Source organism: Mobula birostris, chromosome 22 (assembly GCF_030028105.1).
Source record: "Mobula birostris isolate sMobBir1 chromosome 22, sMobBir1.hap1, whole genome shotgun sequence".
NCBI classification, from domain to species: Eukaryota; Metazoa; Chordata; class Chondrichthyes; order Myliobatiformes; family Myliobatidae; genus Mobula; species Mobula birostris.
The window spans coordinates 58116007-58142610 of record NC_092391.1 but is presented as its reverse complement, the minus strand read 5'-3'; the positions used below and the strand labels follow the sequence as shown (position 1 = coordinate 58142610).

Sequence of the window (26604 nt, the reverse complement as noted above, 5' to 3'; positions counted from 1 at the left end):
CAAAATGTGGAGGGCACTTTCAGTAAATGCTTCCAAATGTTGGAATCAAGCTTCTGTCACAGAGCCAAGCATCAGCATTAATCCGTGACTATCTACAAATATAACATATTAAACTCTATTGAGAACTAATGCGATGACATCACTGCATAATAGAAAGAAAACGAGTAATGATTATCGACTGTCTTACGTTAGCTTAGTTCTTTTGATTTAGAAATGGAGGGTATTTAAGTTTATTTATTTATTTAAAGGTACAGTGAGGAATTGGCCCTTCTTGCCCACCGAGCTGTGCCATCCAGCAATCCCCAGATTGAACCCTAACCTAATCAAAGGACAATTTACAATGACCAATGACCCACGGACCAATATGTCTTTGAACTGAGGGAGGAAACCAGAAACCAAAGCACCTGGAGGAAACCCATGCATACATGGGAAGGAACGTACAATCTTCTTACAGAGGATGCCGGAATTCGACTCTGAACTCCAACGTCCCTGGCTGTACAGTAATAGCATTACAGTAATCGCTACGCTACTCTGCCCCCCCCCCAGTTATTTCATAAAGACCAACAAAGCTTGAATATTGTAAGGTAGTTATGGAAATAGAATACCAACATTAAATTCACAAAGGCTGTATTTACAGCAGATGCTTTTGAAATTCAAATTGGTAGGTTAGCCCGAAGGAAAAATTTCATACCTCCTGGATTTAATGTGCTAAATCTTTAAAAGTGTACTTACAAAGTGCTAATGTGCTCAGAGAACTACTTTGAACAAATGCATAAATGCTGCCTCAAAAACTATTTAATATCTAATGCAGCAATAAATTCCCAAACTGGGCAGTACGGTAGTGTAGTACCTAGCGGAATGCTTTACAGCACCAGCGAATGGGGTTCAATTCCCGCCAATGTCTGTAAGGAGTTTGTACATATTTCCTGTGACTGCATACTTTCTTCCAGGTGCACTGGTTTGCTCTCATATTCCAAAGACGTTGGGTTAGGGTTATTAAGTTGTGGGCGTGATATGTTGGCACTGAAAGCGTGGCGACACCTGCACATGGCCCCCAGCACTTCCTCAGACTCTGCTGCCTGTTGACGCAAATGACACATTTCACTGTATTCTTCCATGTACATTTGACAAATAAAGCTAATCTTAACTAAGGAAACTGATTAATTCTGCCTAATATATTTAAGGAGTGAAATAAATGGTTGACTGTTGTCTGATTGATGGTGCAGTTTTGATTTGACTAAAAACCTCTCCTCAAAAATTTTTCCGGGTTAGGATTCTATTTCTCATATGATACCAACTCTGACATTTTCTGCCAAGGCATCCTGTATTTTCCTGGAGCAAAATGTATTAATAACATGCACATTAACGGCTTTCTTTTAGACCAGTGATTTCTAACCTGGTTTTTTAATGCCATGGAGCCTTACCATTAACTGTGGACCAATAAATACTTTATTCAGACTGGCATATTTTGAAGCTAATTTTGTCAGAAGTTTTATTGAAGGATTTTGAAAAGATTATAAGTATCATTTACCTTTAAAAGAATTGAAAACAAAATCTATTCATTGTATACACTAACAGTATAATTCAGTCTACAGGCGAACCAACCACTATTCTGCAAGAAATTACTTCCATATATTTCTAATCTTCTTACCTGGTGTCAAAATGTTGTTGTTGTTGTGATGCGTCTAGTGTAGTAGTGTAGTGGGTATTGCTTGTCGCTCTCACTTTCAGCTTCCACCGCTGGCTTGCAGTGTTGTGAAAGGGAGAGCTGAATGTGTAAATCTCTCCCTGCCAATACATAGCCTCTCCAACAGTAAGTCTCGTGAAGTGTCTCCTTGCTGGTGACACATGGAAAGTGAATTCCTCTTGGACTCAGGCTGAACTATAGAGGATGGCAGGAGGTCGGGCCCCGGCACACTTCGCACGCAGGCCCACCAGTGTGTGGACATGCCCTGGTGCTTGTGAATCAGATCCCCAGCTATGGGTAATTTGCTTCACTGCCCTGTGGGCAGCCTCAGGAAAGACGAAGGCCACGGGTGTAAAGCCAGTCATCAAATCTGAAATGGAGCCCCTTAAGGCGGTTGGACATTATTGAACATCCTTCCGGCAGTTCCTGCAGCCAAGCTGGTGCCAAACATATTGCTTCATAAACTTTCCTTTGGTGAGGCCGAGAAGGGAATCTTGACAACTGAGCACCTCAGGATCTCTACCTTCCGCCCAGGCTTGTGGTGATGATCACCATCACCCATTGTCCTTCGAGACAGATGGATGCCAGCTACCACCACCACCACGGTGAGTATTTCAATGATGACACTTCTTTAATATTTCACATACTTTTGAAGAGATATACACAAAATAAAAGTGGCATCACAGGTAGATAAGGTCATAAAAAATGTTTTGGCACATTGCCCTTCATACGTAAATCAGAGTATTGAGTACAAGAGATGGAATGTTATGTTGAAGTCATATAAGATGTTGGTCAGACCTAATTTGGAGTAATGTGTGCAGTGTTGGTCACCTTTCACAGGAAAGATGTAAATAAGATTGAAGGAGTACAAAGAAAATTTACAAGGATTTTGCCAGGCCTTGAGGACCTGAGTTATAAGGAAAGATTGAATAGATCAGAACTTTATCTGTTGGAACACAGAAGATTGAGAGGAGATTTGACAGGGGCACACAAAATTACGTGAGGGGTATAGATAAGGTAAATACAAGCAGACTTTTTCCACTGAGGTTCGGTGTGACTACAACTAGGTCATGGATTAAGTGTGAAAAGTGAAAAGTTTAAGGGGAACATGGGGGGAAATTTCTTCACTCAGAGGGTTGGGAGGGTGTGGAACGAGCTGCCTGTGCAAGAGGTGCGTGTGAGTTCAATTTTAAAATTTAAGAGTTTGAACAGGTATATGATAGGGATATGGAGGGCCATGGTCCCTATGCAGATCGATGGGAGTAGGCAGTTTAGATGGTTCAGCATGGATTGCATGGGTTGAAGAGCCTATTTCTGTCTGTACTTTTCTATGACTCTATAACTCTAAAAGGCTGGAGGAGCTCAGCAGGTCAGGCAGCATCTATGCAAATGAATAAACAGTTGACGTTTCGGGTTTAAGACCCTTCATCAGGGCCAAAACATCGACTGTTTATTCCTCTCCATAGATGCTGCCTGACCTGCTGAGTTCCTTCCAGCACTTTGTGTGCGTGTTACTCTGGATTTCCAGCATCTGCAGAATCTCGTGTTTATGTTGAAGAGACAAAACGGTTTCTGAATTTTAATAAGCTCTCATAAGTATTGCCCTACAGCTACCTCACTTCCAAATATCAATTCACATGCTATATACACATATTTTTTGAGTAAACTGCTTATAACCCCGCCTTGTGGTAGACACATTTTAAACTGACTATGGTGGTTGTGCTAATACTGCCAGGTATTTTTTTGACACTTCATTTTTCTCCTCACAGCTCAAACACAGTTGTCATCAGACCTAACTCATGCATGACGACCTTTGGTTACTGCAAACACAGATCGTTTGGATGATAATAGTGAGAAAATGGATTGCTTGCCAAGTACATCATGTGAACATCCTACATTCCACCTTCAAATATCATCCATTTTAACCTATAATGCACCAGCACAGTATAAAACCGAAGGTACCTTGACAGGTTCTTCCATAATTTTAACTGCATTATAAACTTACTATTGAATAATCATACTGCCTTAATTTATATATTTATATGAAAAAAACATTTAGAATTAGATTTTTTTTTGCAATTTAAGAATATGAGTTTTCTTGTTATTGGTTCAAGCACCTCAATGAATTTAACAATTTCTGAAGCCTGTTTCATCCTACTTACTGCCCAGTACATCACTGGCATTTCGGGCAGCAATGAAAGCCCTCCACCTTTGGTGGTGTTCAGAGCTTCCTTCCTCTAGGATTTCGCTACTGTCAGTCAAGCAAGTCCCAGGTGGAAACTTGCTCTCAGATGTAGAAGGATGCTTCATTGCTGTCTCTGTAACAACTTTTACCAGTCAGAGTTGTTAGCCTTGAGCTGATCCCCCAAACCTGAAGGACCAATGGACCACTCTTAGTCTGATCTCCACCCTTTGACCTGTTTGGCATGGGTGACCCTCCCAAGAGCCAAAGCATAAAGCCTTGATTCCAGCCAACAAAGCTCGTCAGGTCATTGAGGCACACAAGCCTCCAAATCCAATGACAAGGTTGTGGTCCTTTTGGAGGTGCTTCATCCAGGTGAAAGAAATTTACTATTTTTAAAACCATTAGCTTTTCAGCAAAGGGAGAAAGAACAAAACTTGAACAACATTTACTTTTTCATTACATCCACCATTTCCAGAAAGCAAGACAACTAAAGTGTATGGTTAAATATTCTGAAACTTGTCCTGATGAAGTGTCTTGGTCCAAAAGAGACTGTTTACTCTATTCCATGGATGCTACCTGGCCTGTTGAGCTCCAGGAATCTATGCTTATAGCGATAAATCAACAAAAAAAAGACATCGGAATTCAAAACTTTACTGATTATCAACAGGGAGAGAATTGCATTGCTTACTTATCTCCAAACTTCCTTTGCTTATGAAAGCAGAATTTAAAATGAGCCAAGGGGAAGAAAAAAGTAAGAAAACAGTCAAAAAGTGGCTCAATTGGTTTCCTGACTCTAAAGGCTATGGGTTCCGGACCCATTTAAGACCATAAGACCACAAGATATAGGAGCAGAAGTAGGCCACTCGGCCCACCAAGTCTGCTCCACCATTCAATCATGGGCTGATCCAATTCTTCCAGTCATCCCCACTCCCCTGCTTTCTCCCCATACTCTTTGATGCCCTGACTAATTAAGAATCTATCTATCTCTGCCTTAAATACACCCGATGACTTGGCCTCCACAGCCGCTCGTGGCAACAAATTCACAGATTTACCACCCTCTGACTAAAGTAATTTCTCTTCATCTCAGTTCTAAATGGATGTCCTTCAATCCTGAAGTCATGCCCTCTTGTCCTGGACTCCCCGACCATGGGAAATAACTTTGCTATATCTAATCTGTTCAGACCTTTTAACATTCAAAATGTTTCTACGAGATCCCCTCCCTCATTCTTCTGAACTCCAGGGAATACAGCCAAAGAGCTGCCAGACATTCCTCATTCCTGGAATCATTCTCGTGAGTCTTCTCTGAACCCTCTCCAATGTCAGTATATCCTTTCTAAAATAAGGAGCCCAAAACTGCACACAATACTCTAAGTGTGGTCCCATGAGTGCCTTATACAGTTTCAACATTACATCCCTGCTCTTATATTCTATACCTCTAGAAATGAATGCCAACATTGCATTCTCCTTTTGCACCACCGACTCAACTTGGAGGTTAACCTTTAGGGTATTCTGCACAAGGACTCCCAAGTCCCTTTGCATCTCTGCATTTTGAATTCTCTCCCCACCTTAATAATAATCTGCCCATTTACTTCTTCCACCAAAGTACACTTTCCAACATTGTATTTCATTTGCTACTCTTTGCCCATTCCCCTAAACTACCTAAGTTTCTCTGCAAGCTCTCTGTTTCCTCAACACTACCCGCTCCTCTACCTATCTTTGTATCACTGGCAAATTTAGCCACAAATCCATTAATCTCATAGTCCAAATCATTGACATACAGGTTTCTCCCGCCATCCGAAGGTAGAGCGTTCCTATGAAATGATTTGTAAGCCAGAATGTCGTATAGCGAAGGAGCAATTACCATTTATTTATATGGGAAAATTTTGTGAGCATTCGCAGACCCAAAAATAACCTACCAAATCATGCCAAATAACACATAAAACCTAAAATAACAGTAACATATAGTAAAAGCAGGAATGATATGATAAATACACAGCCTATATAAAGTAGAAATACTTTTCCACAATCATTGCCTGAACTGTTCTCCGTAGCAAAAATCTCACGCAAGCACCGTCAGCAAAAAACACGGCGCAAGCGCTCTCCAGTAACCTTTAAGCTATGAAGCTGCCAAATCATACCAAATAACACGTAAAAATACACAGCCTATATAAAGTAGAAATAATGTATGTACAATGTAGTATCACTTATGGGAATTGTAAAGACATCGAGCACACTGATGATGGTGTGCTAGGCTGAGTCATCGCAGGTTGGGGTGGTGCAGTGGCCCCCACCCTCCGGGCAGCGAACCGATACCGATCTGCGAAGCATGCAGGGGTTCAGTGGTGGCCGGGAGGCACACAGCACATCTTTAAGAAAAAAGCCGAAATAAACATGCTAATTAATTATGTGCCGGGCAGCACCTAATTAATTAGCATGTTTATTTTGGCTTTTTTCTTAAAGATGTGCTGCGTGCCTCCCGGCTACCGCTGCATTCTCCGCGAATCGGTATCTGTCTGCGGCCTGGGGGTTGGGATGGTGGGACACTGGGGTGTCATCTCATCGTCGTCTGTTTCCATGATGGTAGGCAGGTCATCTTCTTCTATGTCTGCCTGCCTCAATGTCAAAGGTCGAGGTTCGTCTGCTGTGGCTGATGTGGAAGGCTTGCTTGACTGCTTAGCCTCGCACATTTTTCTATCATACAATTCTTTGTAAGGACTCAAACCATCTTGCAAATATGCCCTAAACCGACGTATCCTTTCAAAATTAAAGTTGTACTTTATCATTACTCATTCGGTTTTGATTGCTATCCTTTCCTCTTCCAATTGCATCAGCTCATCTATCAGTTCTTGGTCATGGGATGCCAAAACCTCTTCAGCATCATCTTCATTAACTTCCACAAGCCAAACTCACTTTGTCCTTACTTCATTCACCATGATCGAAATGCTTAATTATGTCTAGTTTTACGCTAAGTGTCACACCCTTACGAGCTCTTTCAGGCTTTTCCGATACCTTAGAACTCATCTTGCAAATGGCTGCTCACAGGCATGTGTTTAAGCAATGCCGGCGAGAATGCCGTTCCGAATCCGGGGGAAAGCAGCTGCACGGGGCGCGCACTGCCTTTGATTGCGCGCTGCCTTTTTCGTAACAGTGAAAACACCTTCTGTTAGCGAAAACAGGGAACTAATGTAGGTCTTTCGTAACAGTGAGGTTTCATAAAGCGAATGTTCGAAAAGCGGGGGACACCTGTACACTGTAAAAAGCAGCGGTCCCAACACCGACCCCTGTGGAACTCCAGTCAGCTAGAATAGGATTTCTTTATTCCCACTCTCTGTTTTCTGCCAATCTGCCAATGCCCCACCCTTGCTAGTAACTTCCCTGTAATTTCATGGGGTCTTACCTTGCTAAGTAGCCTCATGTGCAGTACCTTGTCAAAGGCCTTCTGAAAATCCAAGAAGGCCAAATCTACTGCATCTCCTTTGTCTACCCTGCTTGTAATTTCCTCAAAAATTTGCAGTAGGTTAGTCAGGCAGGATTTTCCTTTCAGGAAATCATGTTGGCTTTGGTCTATCTTGTCATTTGCCTCCAGGTACTCCATAATCTCATCCCTAACAATCGATTCCAACAACTTCCCAACCACTGATGTCAGGCTAACAGGTCTATAGTTTCTTTTCTGTTGCCTGCCACCTTTCTTAAATAGCAGAGGACATTTGCAGTTTTCCAGTCATCTAGTACAATGCCAGAATCTACCGATTCTTGACAGATCATTGTTAATGCCTCTGCAATCTCTCCAGCTACCTTATTCAGAATCCGAGCGCGCATTCCATCAGATTTATCCACCCTCAGACCATTAAGCTTCCTGAGCACTTTCTCAGTCGTAATTTTCACTGCACATACTTTGATTGTCCTCCAAGATGGGTGTGAAAGATCCCATGGCATTATTTCTTAAAAATAGCAGAGGAATCTCCTTCAGTGCCAGAGCTAATATTTACAAATCAACATCCCAAATCAGATTATTAGATCATTTTCACCATGTGGAATTGGGATGGTTGTTTGTTTTCTACATCACAGAAATATCAAGTCAAGTTTATTTCCATTTAACTATATACATGTAAGCCATCAAATGAGACATTTGTCTGGCCAGGATGTAAAGCACAGTGGTACATATAACACATAATAACTTTTGAAAGTAAGGATGAAATCTACAGATGGATTACACTTAAATAAACAACGTAAAGTGTATTAATTAAATATTGTAATACAGAACAGATTAACCAGTGACTCTTTGAACGTGATGCAGCAGGGAGTTCAGAAGCCTAATGGCCTGAGGGAAGAAACTGTTTCTCATCTTGACCATTTTTGTCTTTATGCATTGGAGTCTTCTGCCTGATGGTAGAAAGTCCAAGAGGATGCTGGATGGATGGGTGGGATCCTTAATAATATTAAGAGCTCTGCGTAAGCAGCGTTCTTGATAAATGTCCACGATGGATGGTAGGGTGACCCTGTTGATCCTCCAAGATGTTCTCACAGTTCATTGTACAAGCTTCTGGTCTGATGCTTGGCTGCTCCCATACCAGATGGAGATGCAACTTGTCAAGACGCTCCCAATGGTGCTTTTATAAAAAGCATTTATTATGGGGGGGAGGGGTCTCACTTTCGTCGTCTCCTTAGGAAGTGGAGATGCTGCTGTGTGCTTCCATGAGCGATGACTTACAAGTAATTTTTTCAAAAATTCTGGCATTGTTCCTGTTTCTTTCTAGTCCTAATGAAGGGTCTCTGCCTGAAACATAGATTGTTTATTCATTTGCAATGATGCTGCCTGACCTGCTGAGTTCCTCCAGCATTTTGTCATTCTGGACTCCCAACATCAGGTTCTTGAACAAAAGAGGGTAACTACACTCATTTTTTAAGATGTTCCCATAACCAATTACCTCACTTCAAGGACTCTTTATCTTGTTATTTCATGTTTTCATTATTTATTGCTATTTATTTATATTTGCATTTGCACAGTTTGTTGTCTTCTGCATTCTGATCTTTCATTGATCCTGTTATAGTTACTATTCTATAGATTCCCTTAGTATGCTCGCAGGAAAATGTATCTTAGGGTTGTATGCAGTGACATATCCTGTATGTACACTGACGGTAGGAAGCCTGAGTGGGGATTGAAGAAGAGGGAAGCAGGAGGGGCACCAGGGGGAGTGATAGGCAGGTGAGGAGACAAGGTAAGAGGTCAGACAGATGGTTATGGTTGTCAATCATCCCAGCCCCAGGAGTAACTGCAGTTCACGGGGGCAGTAACTAAGCCCACCACCAAGCATCTTGATGTGATGTTGCATTCATCAGATGTGGATATTTACTGATAAAGTGAATATCAAATTTCCATAGCACTTTTTTGGACTTCAGTATGTCCTAAAGTTCATTAAAGTCTGGTCATGAAATCATTATTTTGAGGTAGGAAAGACAACAGCCAATTTTCACTTTCTCTTAAACTCTCTCAAACGTGATAATGACTAGATAAGAGTAAACCTCCCATAATCTGACTCCCCTCAATCTAGCAGATTTTCCAGACTATTGGCTGCAACCCTTATTAAAACACCAACACATTAAGATCATACTTTTATTTGCAGATAAGAGAAACTAGGTTAGCTTTATTTGCTACATGTACATTGAAACATACAGTGAAATGTGTTGTTTGCATCAATGACCAACACAGTCCGGGGATGTGCTGAGGGCATCCTGCAGTACCATGGACATAGCATGCCCACAACTTACTAACCCTGACCTGTACATCTTTGGAATGTGGGAGAAAACTCACGCGGACACAAGGAGAATGTACAAACTGCTTTCAGCACAGCAGTGGGAATGGAATCCTGGTCACGGAGGCTATTATAGTATTATTGATTGATTGATTGAGATACAGCGCGGAATAGATCCTTCCGGACCTTCGACCCACACTGCACAGTAACCTACCAGTTTAACCCTAGCCTAACCATGGAACAATTTACAATGACCAATTAACTTACCAACCAGTACGTCTTTGGACTGTGGGAGGAAACCCATGCAGTCTTGGGGAGAACACACAAAGTCCTTACAGACAGCGGTGGGAATTCAACTGGGGTTGCCTGTACTGTAAAGCGATATGCTAATCACTATGCTACCATGCCACCCTCATGTATACATATTGTGTCACCATATGTGACAAAGTACTATAATAAATGTTCCAGTGAACAGATGAACTAGTGAATTTAAATGAGTTGGGAAATATCCATGCACACCAGACCCTAAGCTCTGGCTACAAACCTCCCTACATCCTTTATCCCTTGTGTTCTAAATCCTGGCTCTGGCTCTGACTTCACATCCTGCTTGCACTCTATATTCCCGGTCAGATTCTGAACATGGAGTACTGTCGCAGGAAGCAGCATCCATCATCATGGACCCTCATCCAAGTCATGCTCTCTTGTTGCTGCAATCAGGAAGAACGTACAGGAGCCTCAGGACTCACAGCACCAGGTTCAGAAACAGATTTTAACCCTCAACCATCAGGCTCTTGAACCAGAGGAGATTACTTCACTCACCTCTACACTGAACTATTCCCTCAACATATGGACTCACTTTCAAGGACTCTTCATCTCACATTCTCGATATTTATTGTTTATATATTATATTGTATTTTTTTCTGTTTTATTGTATTTTTTTGTGAATGCCCACAAGAAAACAAATCTCAGGGTTGTACATGATGACTTATATGTACAGATACTAAACATCAACTTGAACAAAAGGGGATAACTTCACTCATCTACTGAGATGTTCCCACAAATAATGATCTCACTTTAAGGACTCTTTATCTCGTTATTTCATGTTCTCGTTATTTATTGCCATTTATTTATATTTGCAATTACACAGTTTGTCTTCTGCACTCTAGTTTATCTTTCATTATTCCTGTTATAGGTCCTACTCTATAGATTTGCCGAGTATGCCTGCAAGAAAATTAATCTCAGGGTTGTATATGATACATATATGTACTCTGATAATAAAACTTACTTTGTACTTTGAACTAATGAGTGAGACATACCCTAGATCAATGGAATTCCTGAAAATTAGAAGGAAAATTAAACCAAGATTGTTAGAGTTTTATCGCAATTGCCTGCAATTCTGTCATCCGAGGGTTAAGTGGTATATGTAAAGGAAACTAACTTTAATACAACAAACATGTACAGCCTGTTCCAATTATTGTTTGAATTACACTTCATCAACATATTGCATTAATGCCTCAACTTCCTGTGTGATATGCTATACAAGGTCAATTAGTGTTTAATTCTTCATGTATTTCCTCTCCCAATTTCGCCATGGATGGTCCCAATCCCGGCTGTGAAAGGAGGAGTGCTGGGCATGGGCTATCAACCCTATCCTGTAAAAACCCAGCACCACAGAAACACCAACAGAAGTTCCAAAGACCTCAGCCCTGGGAAAGGAAGGAGAAGTTGTGCTATACCTGGGATAATTTGAAAGACTGGCCCAGTCCAGAGGACTCACGTGAGCTACTGTCCATGCCTTATGCCCCAGTAGGGGTGATGGACTTTAGTACGTACTACTTCTCCAGGCTTTCTTTATATTTCTTCTCAGTGCAGTTAAAGTAAGGTATAAGTGCCAGTTACCAAAATGTCAGTGCATCATCATCATCATCATGTGCTGTATTGTATGACATGAGTGATCATGGTCTTGACCATGATTGCTCTTGGCAAATTTTTCTACAAAAGTGGTTTGCCATTGCTTTCTTCAGGCAGTGTCTGTACAAGACGGTGACCCCAGCCATTATCAATACTCTTCAGAGATTGTCTGCCTGGTGTCAGTGATCACATAACCAGGACTTGTGATCTGCACCAGCTGCTCATACGAACATCCACCACCTGCACCCATGGCTTCATGTGACCCCATTCAAGGGGCTAAGTATATGCTACACCTTGCCCAATGGTAACCTGCAGGCTAGCAGAGGGAAGGAATACCTTACACCTCCTTTGGGAGAGACGTTATCTCCACTCCACCACCCTGTCAACATATGCATGCCCCATTTAAAATAAGCAAACTATTCAATCATTAGAACATAACAGATGAACTCTATTCTCATCCTTACCAGAAGCAGAATTTGAAGAACATGTCATTGTGCAATGCTAGGGAGAAGTAATCTTAATTTAGGATTGCTGACATTAATTATAGTGCTGCAGATCATCTAACTCAGCACCAGGAACCCACAGTCCATGTGCCTGACTTCCGCAATGAGATGCAGGGAAAGCCAGAAATTTTTAGTCAGAACAATATGATATGGTGTGGATAGGACACCTCTACAATCTAATTTTCTCAAGCAACATGCACATACGCTAGCGGAACTTAGCAGGTCGCCAGCATCTATGGAAATCAATAAACAGTCACCGTTTTGGGCCGAGGCCCTTCATGAGGTCTGCAAAGAAAAGGGGAAGAAGCCAGAATAAGAAGGTGGGCAGAGGGGTGGAGGACAAGCTAGAAGGTGATAGGTGAAACTAATTGGGAAGGGAAGAGGGATGAAGTAAGAAGCTGGGAAGTGATAAATGGAAAAGGTAAAGGACTGAAGAAGAAGGAATCTGATAGGAGAGTGGACCATGGGAGAAAGGGAAGGAGTAGGGCCACCAGGGGGAGATGATAGGCAGGTGAGGAGAAGAGGTAAGAGGCTAGAGTAGGGAAATGAAGAAGAGGGAAGGGGGAAGAGAAAAATGACCAGAAGTTGGAGAAATTAATGCTCATATCATCAGGCTGGAGGCTACCTGAACAAAATATGAGGTAAATCACAAACACAAGAAAATCTGCAGATGCTGGAAATCCAAAGCAATACACACAAAGTACTGGAGGAACTCAGCAGGTCAGGCAGCATCTATGGAAAAGAGTTACCAGTCGACATTTTGGGCCGAGACCCATCATAAGGTGTTGCTCCTCCAACCTGAGAATGGCTTCCTCATGGTAGAAGAGCCATGTGCCATGCTGGAATAGGATTGGGGATAGGAATTGAAATGGCCAGACACTAGGAAGTTTCGTTTATTGCAGATGAAGCTGGGGTCTTCACTCTCAATCCAGCTTGCAAATGATACTATTGTAATGGACCTTTATAAATAGAGACTCTACAGGCTATGTTGTGGGCACAAGGCTTTCCGTCTCAAATTCAGTGCTAATCAGGCCAGTAATGACATACCAGGCCAAACTCCTCCTCCTGTGCCGTAACTATTTTACAATTAATTGATTACATTGGTGAAGGTATGGTAAATGGAACAAATGCCATATTGATGCAGTGTCCTTTTTCAAGTCGCTTTTATTGTCATTTCAACCATAACTGCTGGTACAGTACACAGTAAAAACGAAGCAACGATCCTCCAGGACCACGGTGCTACATGAAACAACACAAAACTACACTAGACTACCTGAAACAACACAAAACTACATTAGACTTCAGGTCTAAACGAGACTACATAAAGTGCACAAAACAGTGCAAGACAGTACAATAATTAATAAACAAGACAATAGGCACAGTAAAGGACAAATTACAATATAATAATAAATGATGTAAATGTAAACAATGATTTAGCAGGAATTGAGAAAGAAATGAGCAAAAATTGCAAAGGGAATGGAGTGCTGTTGAGGGGGGTGTGTGTGTGTGTGTGTGTGTGTGTGTGTGTGTGTTGGTGTCAGACTAGACTCTAGGAACTGAGAAGTCTAATGGCTTGGGGGAAGAAACCGCTGCACAGTCTGGTCGTGAGAGCCTGAATGCTTCGGTACCTTTTGCCAGATGGCAGGAGGGAGAAGAGTTTGTATGAGGGGTGCATGGGGTCCTTCATAATGCTGTTTGCTTTGCAGATGCAGCGTGTGGTGTAAATGTCTGTAATGGCGGGATGAGAGACCCCGACGATCCCTTCAGCTACCTCACTATCTGCTGCAGGGTCTTGCGATCCGAAACGGTGCAATTTCTGAACCAGGCAGTGATGCAACTGCTCAGGACGCTCTCAATACAACCTCTGTAGAATGTGGTGAGGATGGGGGGTGGAAGATGGACTTTTCTCAGCCTTCGCAGAAAGTAGAGACGCTGCTGGGCATTCTTTGCTATGGAGCTGGTATTGAGGGACCAGGTGAGATTCTCCGCCAGGTGAACACCAAGAAATTTGGTGCTCCTAACGATCTCTACGGAGGAGTCGTCGATGTTCAGCGGAGAGTGGTCGTTCCGTGCCCTCCTGAAGTCAACAACCATCTCTTTTGTTTTGTTCACATTCAGAGACAGGTTGTTGGCTCTGCACCAGTCCATTAGCCAATGCACCTCTTCTCTGTATGCTGACTCATCGTTCTTACAGATGAGACCCACCACGGTCGTGTCATCGGTGAACTTGATGATGTGGTTTGAGCTGTGTATTGCTGCACAGTCGTGGGTCAGCAGAGTGAACAGCAGTGGACTGAGCACACAGCCCTGGGGGGACCCCGTGCTCAGTGTGGTGGTGTTGGAGATGCTGCTCCCGATCCAGACTGACTGAGGTCTCCCACTCCGGAAGTCTAGAATCCAGTTTATATTGCAAGTAAAGACATTAATAGCTCACCAAATCTCTTAGTGTACCTACCAAATGTCACCAATGGTCCATTAAAATGAATTAATATTAGAGAATGCTGGTGGCAATAACTGAGCTTTCTGGCCATCAGAAAAATGCCAGCTGGATGAGGTCCTGATCAGGACTTTACTTCATAAAAATTTGTGTAAGAGATTAGACTATAAAACATAGGAGCAGTATTAGGCCATTCAGCCTTTTGAGTCTGCTCTACCTTTCCATCATGACTGACTTATTATCCCTCTCAACCCCAATCTCCTGCCTTCTCCCTGTAACCTTTGACATCCTGACTAAGCAAGTACCTATCAACCTCCACTTTAAATATACCCAATGACTTGGCCTCCACAGTCGTGTGTGGCAGTGAAGATTCACCTTCCTCTGGCTAAAGAAATTCCTCCTTATCTCTGCTCCAAATGGACATCCCTCTATTCTGAGGCTGTGTTCTCTGGTCCTAGACTCCCCCATTATAGGAAACATCCTCTCCACATCCACTCTATTTAGGCCTTTCAATATTCAATAGGTTTCAATGAGATTTCCCACCGCTGTTTGTAAGTGGTTTGTACGTTCTCCCCGTTATTGCGTAGGTTTCCTCTGGGTGCTCTGGTTTCCTCCCACAATCTAAAGTTGTACTGGTTGATAGGTTAATTGGTCATAGTACATTGTCCCAAGATTAGGCTAGGGTTAAATCGGGGATGCAGAGCGGCACAGGGCCTATTCTGCACTGCATATCAGTAAATATATCCCCCCTCATTCTTCTAAACTCTAGAGAGTACAGGCCCAAATTAGCAACTCTAATAGCCTTTATTCAAGTTTGAATGTATTTGCAAAGAATTGTTGAAGTTTTGTCTTACAATGTAATATTTTGTCGATAGAACGTATCAAGGACCATCTTTATTCACCATATACGTACATTTACATGTATTAAGAAATTGTTGTGGTGTGTTGGCGTGACATTGAACAAAAAAAAAATGACAACATTCAACAATTATACAGAATCAAGAATTAGATAAAAGTGAACTTTGGATTATTTAAAGAATTAGTTAACCTAATTAAGATAATGAACAATGGTCACAGTAGTGGGCATTTCAAAGTTCAAAATACATTTATTATCAAAGTATATATAAATTACACAACCTTGAGATTTGTCTGCTTACAGGCAGCCACAAAACAAGAAACCGGAAAGAACTTAATTTAAAAAACACCACCCAATGCAGAGAGAGAGGACAAAAACCACAAATCATGCAAACAATAAAAGCAAGCAACAACACTTAGAACAGAAGTAAGTCCAAGAGCAGCCAGAGTAGGCCCATAGTTTCAGGCTCAGTTCATCACACAGCGGGGCAATTTGTTGTGGAGCTTGCAACCCGGAGCAACCTCGTAGCCTTAGCCACAGCACAGCAAACATCGCAGAGCAGTGAGCAGAACCAGCTCAACCATCGCCTCTGGTCCTGACACACTGCTCTTTCAGTCCATCTGGCCCGGCATTTAAATTGTCCAAACACCGTGTCATCCCCCCACACTAGGACCCGAGCCTCGCCGTATCAATGCGCTCTGGGCATGGACTCTGCCATCATGTTTTGGCCCGTACCTAACCTTTCGAAATTGGCCCGGAGCTTAGATTTTGTTTGGTTTTCCAAATAATCTATGGATCGATTTCAGCTCATTTGGATCATGCATTGTGCAGCCAATGAAATAGCTGGCTGCCTAAATAATCACTAGCATTTTATAGAATCTGAATAACCAAATAAAACGAATGCACAGATTAATGGAAGCCTGGCAACGTGTTGGGGGTAGTAATTCAGTAGAATAGTTTTCGTGTCATAAATAGTGAGGGCAAATGACAATTTATTACGAACATCAACAAGAGTCAATGATTGAAATACTGTGTTGAACTTAGTACTAGGTTTCATGTTGTGTTTTGGCGTGTAATTTAATTTTTAAAAATGTTTTTCTCCAGTATGCATCTGATGAATTGAGTAACGCTGAACTACTGTAACTGAAAGAGTGAAGTTAGAGAAATGACTGATTTCTACTGCTGCCTTCTCATGTTGCCAGGATTTTCACCGACCTAACACAGAAAATGAGGAACATTTTGTGAAAGGGAAAGGGAAATAATGTTTATGCCACTTTAATGCCAGGATATTTAATGTGACAGGACAGACATTATATGCTTGTTCTTTGGGAGATTACAGACAGTAGCAAGTATAAACATTGGTCCTTTAAAAGCTAGTGCTGGGGAATTAATAATTGTGAATATGAAAATGGCAGAAATGTTAAACAATTACTTTGTAACTAATTTCAGTGTAGAGACAAAAACACAAAGATTCGAATTGCATTTACTATCAAAGTATGTACGCAGTATACAACCCTGAGATTCATCTTCCCCACAAACAGCCACAAAACAAAGAAAGAAATCCATAGAACCCATTCAAAGAAAAACATCTTACCCCCAATACACAAAAAAATTGCATAAATGGCAAAAAGATTAGCAATAAAGAACAATATGAAACACCAAACCACAAATCATCGAAGCAGTCCAGGCATATACAGCTTAGTTCAGTTCAGTTCAAACTAGCTCTGTGTCGTTCGTTGATAGCAGGCTGCCCCAATGAAAATCATACAGAATAGCAACAAAAAGGAAGGGACCAGAAACCAGAATCACATCATAATGTGAACTACAGAGTCAAATCCACAAATTACATTAATTAAACCTTGCCCAAGACCCAGAAGGAAAAAACAGAAATGTTGGCAAATTAGGGGGCAGAAGGAACGCAGGAACTGAAAACATTCGCTACCATTATCACTAGGAATACTGGCTGTCTTGTGGCCTCTGATTCTAAATGGAGTGATTTTAGGGATTATGTGTTATGTCAAAATTCTCTTGATTATGGAATATTCTTAGCTGATTAGAATTACTGAAAATATAGAATTGATGGGCCAAATGGCCTAATTGTATTCCTATATCTTATGGTCTAATACTACTATTCACGAAAGAAGAGAAAGAAAAAGCAGGTTATTACAGGCCTGTTAGCTTTACATCTGTTTTTAGGAAAATGCAGAACCCATTATGGTAACAGGACACTTAGAATAATATGGTTTGGCAGAGTCAATGTAATTTATGAATGGAAGTAGTGTTTGACAAATTTAATAGAGTTCTTCAAAGATATAGAACAAATAAATATTACAAAATAGGTCATTTGACTCTTGAAGACTGCTTTCAACACAATTATTGCTGATCCTCTCTCAATATCAAGTCACAGAATCACCCTCCACAGTCTTATACCACATTTTCACTCAATGACAGAAAAATTCTCCTCATCTTACTCTTAAATGTCGTAACCTATATTCTGAAACTGTGACCTCTGGTACAAGGCACCACCTTGCCAGGGGAAAATCTTTCCTCCATCTAGCCTGTCAAGATGTTTGTACATGCATATGAAACCTCCTCCATTCTTTCAAATTCCAGTGATATAGGCCCAGTTAGGCCTCACAAAATGGGCTAGGGTAATACAATAACATGAAAAAGGTTCAGTTAACTGAGGAAAAAAATCAGTAGATATGGGACAAGTAGGTAATTTTTAGATTAAGTGAGTGATCTGTTCATCTCCCTTCTCGCTGTGAAAGAGATGAGAGAGGGAGAGGAGGGAGAGGAGGGGGAGAGAGAGAGGGAGGGAGAGAGGGAGGGAGAGAGGGAGGGAGAGAGGGAGGGAGAGTGAGAGTGAGGGGGAGGGAGAGTGAGGGGGAGGGAGAGTGAGGGGGAGGGAGAGTGAGGGGGAGGGAGAGTGAGGGAGAGGGGGAGGGAGAGTGAGAGGGAGGGGGGAGAGAGAGACTGACTGACTGTGCTATGGCAAATTGTTGATTGAACAATTAGTTTTTGTTGGACTACAGCTCATGGTCTCTCTTTGGGAGCTTTACTATCGCTTGCTTGTTGGTTGGGGGGGGTGCTGAGCTTTCTGCTGGAGCATGTGGAAGAGGGGGAGTGGGCAGGGTTGATGCCTTTGCTGCTGCGTGTGTGTGGGAAGGGCACTTCGCGCTCTAACATTTTCCTGTCATTCACTCTTTGGGTTTTTCTTCTGTTCGGTAGATGTCTGTGAAGAGTAAGAATTTCAGGTTGTAGACTGTATTCATTCCCTAATATGAAATGGAACCATTGAACCACTGATTGGCAAACTATCTAGGGGTTGCCACAGGAATCAAAGTTGGAGCCTTAGCTGTTTCTAATAATATGAATGACTTAGACTAGTTAGAGTTATTCATTACTTGAGATCTGAATATGCTGAGTAGGCCAGCATTAACAGCCTCTTGAGTTAGTTACATACAGGCAAGGCTGGATCTTTCCTCTCCACCCACTGGGTTGCTTCAGCTTTAAAACAAAATATAGACCATAGAATTGTACAGCATAGGAAAAGGCCCTTTAGCCCACAATTTTGTGCTGAACCAGCTAAAAAATACATCATAACCCCCGAAAAATGAATCCCTACTGCCTACACAATGTTCATATCCCTCCATCTTCCTCACATTCACATGCCTATCTAAATATCTCTTAAAAGCCTCCAATGTATTTGCCTTTACCACCATACCAGGCAGCGCATTCCAGGCATCCACCATTCTTTGAGTAAAAAAACTCATGTTCTCTTTAAACCTAACCCCTCTCAACTTCAATACATGCCCTCTGGTATTAGATAATTCAACCCTAGGAAAAAGATACTCCCTGTCCACTCTGTCTGTGCCATTCATAAACTAATAAACCCCTATCAGATCTCCCCTCAGCCTCCACCTCTCCAGAGAAAAACAACCCAAGTTGTCCAGCACGTGTGTTGCTTCAGATTTCCAGCATCTACAGTGTCTTTGCCTAATTAGTAAACCTGACACATTTTTATAACAATATTATGTACAAATCATGACCAGTTGTTGCTGTTTTTCCAAAATTCAAGATTATTAACCAAATTGCTGTGGTGGGATCTGGACTCTTCTCCCATTTATTAGCCCAAGACTCTGGGTTACATAAGGAGAAAATCAGTGTGTTGGTACAAGCAGGTAAATGGAATGTTACATGGGGTGATATGGTAAACCACTTTGGTCCAGAAGGATATGTTCCTCTAAGGGAATTAATCAAAGACTGTTCCAAGCCTCAAGGGGTTATTTTATGAAGAAACTCAAATGGATTAGAAGATTAGAAAGTACAGATTAGGACTAGGACTGCCAGACTGGGTAAGAGCTTCTTCCCTCAGGCTGTGAGATTAATGAAAACCCTGCCACCACCGAGGACTTGTTACTGGGACAGCAAGCTCTTTGCCTCTGCCGTGTACTACATTATTTCATTTGTTTATATATATATATATATGTGTGTGTGTGTATATATATATATATATATATATATATATATATATATATAAAAAATCAGAACACAAAAAAACTTGAAACTGAAGGGAATCTTATTGAAGCATATCATATTCTGAAGGGATTTGACAAGGTAAATACCGAGAAGATGCTTCCCCAGTGAGCAGATCTAGAACTAGTGTCACGATAAGGATATGGTGTCAACTACAACTCTCGATGCCAATGGTGCACTTTTATCATCATTAAAGACCTGTCCCATTCTGGACATCATTTTTTCAATCCCCTGTCATCTGGTAGGAGATACAGAAACATCTTAGCCAAGACAGTAAGATTGAAAAACAGCTTCTTCTCGAGGGCTGTTGTGCAGCTGAATAATGCTACACCCCGGCTTGCCAATGGCCTTTGAGCGTTATGGACTATCAAAGTCACATACCGCATATAAATATGGGAATTAAAAAAAATAAGCCATACCACATGCATTGTAAATATCTGTTTTGCATGGACTGGAGTAGCACTGCAGTCTCGTCTTAAGCAAAGACAATAAAGTTCTATTCTTTTCTAAGGGGCTGCTTATTTAGTATTGAGATAAAGAGAAATCTCTTCTGTACCCAAAGAGCTATGGTGACTGAGAATTTAAGTGCATTCATGAGCGAGATAGACAGAATTTAAGAAATTAAGAGAAGCAAGGGCCATATGGACCAGGCAGATAAGTGGCAATCAGATAGGTTATAATGTTACCGAATGGCAGAGCAGTTTCAATGGCACCTTATGGCCTACGCTTGTTCCCTTTGTCATATTAAAGCCAGTTAATAAATGTACAATGCTAAGGTATGCTCCTTCAAGAGGACCACAACCACGTTGTAGTTTGGAGGCTTGCATGCCTCAGTGGCCTGGAGAACTATGCTAGCTGGAGTCAGGGCTTTATACTTAGGTGCTTGGATGGGTCATCCATGCCAAAAAGGTCAAAGGGTAGAGGCCAGACTCAGAGTGGTCCACTGCTCTGCCAGGTTTGGGGGTTCAGCTCAGTTCTAACAACCCTGACTGGCAAAACAAAACTGTTACGGAAACAACAACGAAGAATCCTTCTACATCTGATTGCGACTGTATTCTTCAGTCTCCACTTGGGACCTGTGTGACAGACAGAAGTGAAAACCAAGAAGCTGCGACTGGCATGATGAATGAAGTCCTGAACACTGACAGAGATGGAGGACCTTCACTGCTGCCCTAAATGCCAGCGGCATAATAGGCTGTAAGTTAAGCTGCAGTACATTATTTTAGATTTTATTCTGTTCTGTAAATGTATCATGTCCAGTGGGATGACGAATCCATCCATTTAAACACTGACCAAATTAGCTATTGGCAGAAGACCTACAACGAATCAGTGCTTTCCAATTTAATGGGAGATAAAATAGAATGATTGACATTACAACTTCAACGGTCTCCTGGGTTGCAGTTTCATCATGATGAGTGAGGATTAAGGTTTATCAAATATTGTGCAACATATCATTTCGTGTTATAACAATCACACTGTAATAATCATGCTGAGCAAATAAGCCATTCTAGTTATCTTCCCTATTATCTGTACTAATTAGGCACTAATTTATGCATCTGTTTTATTCCAGAAAATTCAGGCACGGAACTAATGCGTCCATTTTATTTAATTATAAAAACAGCTAAACCTGAACTATGAAGCTTCAATCACATGTTTGTTAATGAGGCTCTGCACAGCAGCATAATGCTGAATTAGTTCACAATATAACATCAAATTCCATTAACATACAGTACACAGAGAAAGAAACCAATATTTCTGTTCATTCTTCTGACTCAGCAGATTAACTGTTGTTAATGCGTATTAAAATAGTCCTGCCTTTGTAGAGTGTTTGTTCCAAACCCTACATTTAACTCCACAGAATTAATTAGTTTATTACCGAAATAAATTCCTGTGTGAGCTGAGAATGAAATGGCACTACCTTGTGTTTATATGATGTTTATATTTTGTTTATATCTGATTTTCAGGACATGGTGAAGTTACACCATAAGACCTCAACACAAAGGAGCAGAATTAGGCCACTTAGCCAGATGAGTCTGCTCCACCATTTCATCATGGCTGATCCATTTCCCTCGCAGCCCCAATCTCCTGCCTTCTCCCCATATCCCTTCATGCCCTGACTAATCAAGAATATATCAACCTCTGCCTTAAATATACCCAATAACGGCCAACCACAGCTGCCTGTGGCAACAAATACCATGGATTCACCATTCTCTCACTAAAGAAATTTCTCCTCATCTCCATTCTAAATGGACATCCCTCTATTCTGAGGCTGTGTCCTCTGGTCTTAGACGCGCCTACCTTAGGAAACATCCTCACCACATCTACTGTATTGAGGCCTTTCAACATTTGATAGGTTTGAATGACATTCTCCCCATTCTTCTGAATTTCAGTAACTACAGGCGTAGAGCCATCAAACGCTCCTCATATAATAAGCCTTTCAATCCCAGAATCATTTTCATGAACGTCCTTTGAACCCTGTCCAATGTCAACACAACCTTTCTTAGATAAAGCGCCCAACACTGCTCACAATACTCCAAGTGAGGGCTCACCAGTGCTTCATAAAGCCTCAACATTGCATTCTTGCTTTTCTCCAAGAACAAATTATCCTCGAATTGCAGTCAGGTATACTGTGCACAATAAGTTGCCACAAACATGAACTCAGTTTCAAATTTATTTATCACATGTACATTGAAACATACAGTAAAATGCGTCATTTGCATTAACAACCAACACAACCTAGGAATGAGCCGGGGGCAGCCCACAACAGTCACCACACATTCCAGCACCAACACAGCATACTCACAACGCTCGGCAGAACAAACCAGAACTCAACAAGCAACAAAACAACAACAGTAAAACAAGCCCCTTTCTCCCATCCCATCCACCCATCCACCCATATGGACAGTCCTCCATCTCCAGCACAAGCCTCCTGTTCAGGTACATCAACTCTTCATGTAACATCAATTCTTAAGCATTTAATGGAAAGTTATTCCATGTTATCTGGAATTACCTTCAGTTTTCCTCATTACCTGCAGCAAATTTTAGCTTTCAAAGCCAACAGATCAAACACCATGCAGTCAGCAGTCAGCTGTCAGCTGGTAAGTTAGGAACTGAAAGATCCCCTTCTCCAAGGATGGTCACCTTGTCATGATGGAGAGGCTTGTGAGCTCCTGAGATCCCGAGAGTGGTGCCGTCTCGAGCTTAGCTTGTAGCAGGGTCAAAGGGGAGTTTCCAGACAAACAGCGATCCAATAAAACCCCAATGGTTGAGCTGGTGGAAGATGATGACTCATCACAATGGTAGGAAACACGGAGGAAGGCTGCTGCAGTAAAGGGAATCCAGTCATCTTGCATTCCATGCCCACTGGACCCTGACCCCGATCTGTCAATGACTGTGTGGTGGCTGTCCGTGCACCAACTTCCCCACATTAAACAAAGTCATGCACAGTTATTCTTCATTGTGGAATAATCCCTTAGTAGAACATCACACTTAACTTGAGAAGGTACTGAAAAGTATGGCATTTTTCATAAACATGAGAAAATCTACAGATGCAGGAAATCCCAAGAAACATACACAAAATGCTGGAGGAACTCAGTGGGTCAGGCAGCACCTATGGCAATAAATAAACAGTCGACGTTTTGGGCTGAGATCTTTATCAAGACTGGAAAGGAAAGGGGAGTCAGAATAAGGTGGTGGGGGGAGGGGAGGAAGAAGTATAAGGTGGTAGGTGATAGGTGAAACAGGGAGAAGGGGAAGGGTTGTAGTGAAGAGCTGGGAAGTAGATCAGTGAAAAAGAAAAGGACTGGAGAAGGGGGAAATCTGATAGGAGAGGATGGAAGACCATGGAAGAAAGGGAAGGGGGGAGCACCAGAGGGAGGTGATGGACAAGTGAAAAGAGAAGTTGTGAGAGGGAAACAAGAATGGGGAATGGTGAAGGAGAGGAAGCAAGTGCATTTTGCCAGCAAAGCAGCAGAACTGAACAGAAAGTACCTTGGGGTCTTTCAATAAGTCAGGGAGAGGGAGTCCTTGTTTCACATCTTTTCAAAATCTGTGGTTTCACTGACGTTTTAATACAATCTCTTCTTGCCTGGATGAAGCAGGGTTTGATGCCACAATCTAGTGTTTCAGAAGGGGCATTACTACCTACTGAATTGACAATTTTAATCTGTAAAAGTTTGTCTTTTTAAAAAAATTTGGGGTTGACTGCACTCACAAACGTGCCAATAAAATGTAGTTAGTGTTTTACTTGTCACCCTGAATAATGGAGTATGGGTGAGAAAGTGAATTCTCGTGGCTCAGTGACATAATTATATTTACCAACAGAGCCATAATGGGGCTCTGTGACTTTTAATTTACTGTGGGGTTACTGAATTATGGGATAAATGTACATCATTCAGCAGATTGTTTATTGTGCAAGAGTCTAAAAATTGGCTCTAATACTAGTGGAAAGAGAAGTCAGTAACAGAAGCACATTTCAATTCCGATGATCTTAAATTGCATTGAATAGCATAATGTAGAATAGTAAATCTTAAATTAATATGAATTAAAAACTGTTTAAACAAGAAGTTAGACAAATGTGCAGTGTCAGAATATTAATGTAATTTTAATGCTACAGACTTTTTTTTACAGTCTTTTTTGCAAGGATCTCAGAAAGCAGGAGAAGATGGCGGCATGATGCAGTGCGCGCCAACTCTCTGGTGACGAATATCTGTAATCTGTCAAGTAGGAGGCCATGCACAATTCTGATTTGATGGAGGCAGATGTGACAGCACGGAGGAACATCTGGTGAAACTTCTGAAATGCCTGCTTCGCTGCTGTGCTACTGTGTGATCCGAAATCTCCAGAGGGGAAGGCCCCAAATCCTTGGCTTTGCCCGTTGCTTGGCGGCCTGGGTTGAAGCGCTCAGCAGAGATGGTGCTCGGTGCTTGGTGTCGGAGGGCTGGTCGGAGTCGAAGTTTTCGGACAGACTCAGAGTCGGACTGTGGTCAGGTGCTTCCAGGATGCTGCATCGGCAAGTTTGCGGCGCTGGAAGCTCATGGCAGGGAGAGTTTCTTCCTTCTACTGTCTGCGTGAGATACTGGGGCTATCGGGACTTTGAGACTTTTTTTTACTGTGCCCATGGTCTGCTCTTATCAAATTACGGTATTGCTTTGCACTGTTGTAACTATATATTATAATTATGTGGTTTTTGTCAGTTTTAGTCTTGGTCTGTCTTGTGTTTCTGTGATATCATACTGGAGGAACATTGTATCATTTTTTAATGCATGCTTTTCTAAATGACAATAAATGAGGACTAAGTGTCCTCATAATCTAATAATCTAATCTAATCATTGCAGGTAGAATTGTAAACAAACTCTGACCGCAAGTGAACGCGGGGCATGCAAGAGAATTCCTTGAAGCACGGTTTTCTGTGAACAATTCTGTAAACAAGCATGTAGATCTTGATCTTATTTATGAGCCAATATGGGCAAAATTCTAGACGTAATACACGATGTTCGCCACACAACCAATCAGTGATGAAATTTCCTCCCCACATCATAACTGAGTTTCCGTAATGACGACCAATCAGCTGATTTATAAGTATACAAAGGCCAAGCATTCGGAGGACACACCACAATCAACAGTGTGCTGACGTCTCCTCAAATGGTGATGAAACGCTTGCAAGTAATTTGCCAAGATCAAAGAACAAGTCAACCCAATCAATAACCATCTGACCTACACATTTTCTGAATTATTTCCAACACTGATATACAATCCATACTGTCTACTGAACTATATACATGTAGCCTTAAAGTTCAGAGTTCAAAGTACATTTATTATCAAAGCATGTTACATTGTAAAACTTTGAGATGTGTCTCCTTACAGGCAGCCACAAAACAAAGAAACCCCAAAAGAACCCATTAAAAACAGAAAACCATCAAACACCCAATGTGCAGAGAGAGAGAAGAAAATAAATTGTGCGAAAAATAGAAGTAAGGGAACAGCATTCAGAACCTTTAATAAATGGTAATAAATTGTAAAACTGTTAATGTACTCAGATGGAGAGCATAGCATAGAGATGGAAACAAATAATGACTGGCAGCCGCAACTGACCAAGATAAATGATCTGAGATCAGCTACTGTACAAAACATTTCAGAAAACTAATTCACATTATTGTGCATGTCCACTATGTAAAGCTCTTCGCATTCATTTTAAAGTGACCTTAACAAATAAAATCAACGAAAGTAATATAACATTAGTGTCTGCAAAAAAGGGCCACGGTAAGCTTTAAAAGCAATATTATTGAATGTTAAACTTCTATCTCTTCCAATTATGTGTTACATCCTGCAGAGCTCAGTTTCATCTTTCTTTGAAAATAAAGTTCTAGTCATTGCTTTATTTATCACCTTAAAGATCTTTGAATGTGTTTTAAACTTTTATTTTTATATCCTACTATTATTACAAAGATAGTGTGTTACGTTATGAAAAGTAAGGTAAAATTGAAAGTGTCATGTGAATCTCTGGTTGCTTTTGCAGAGTGGCACTTACTTACTTATTGATCGATGTACTTATTTATTGATTGATTGAGATTTAGCATGGAACCCCTCGAGTCTCCTACCCAGCAGCACCCAATTTAACCTGCGCCCAATCACAGGTCAATTTACAATAACCTTACTAACTGGCACGTCTTTGGACTGTGGGAGAAAACTGGAGCAGCTGGAGGAAACGCACGCAGTCACAGGGAGAACGTAC

General features: G+C 41.5%; 1 protein-coding gene and 1 long non-coding RNA gene across 11 annotated transcripts in view; one reads left to right on the top strand and one right to left on the bottom strand.

The window, feature by feature from the left end:
- Positions 1-26604, bottom strand: part of fbrsl1 (fibrosin-like 1) — a 1024640-nt gene that overhangs the window by 189517 nt on the left and 808519 nt on the right. The window lies entirely within an intron of this gene.
- LOC140186486 (uncharacterized) lies at positions 1408-26604 on the top strand. Of its 2 annotated transcripts, XR_011882881.1 has the most exons (4): positions 1408-2292; positions 3457-3645; positions 20934-21068; positions 24501-26604. It is a non-coding gene; the product is annotated as an uncharacterized lncRNA (long non-coding RNA). The 2 variants fall into 2 exon arrangements; XR_011882882.1 differs by lacking the exon at positions 20934-21068.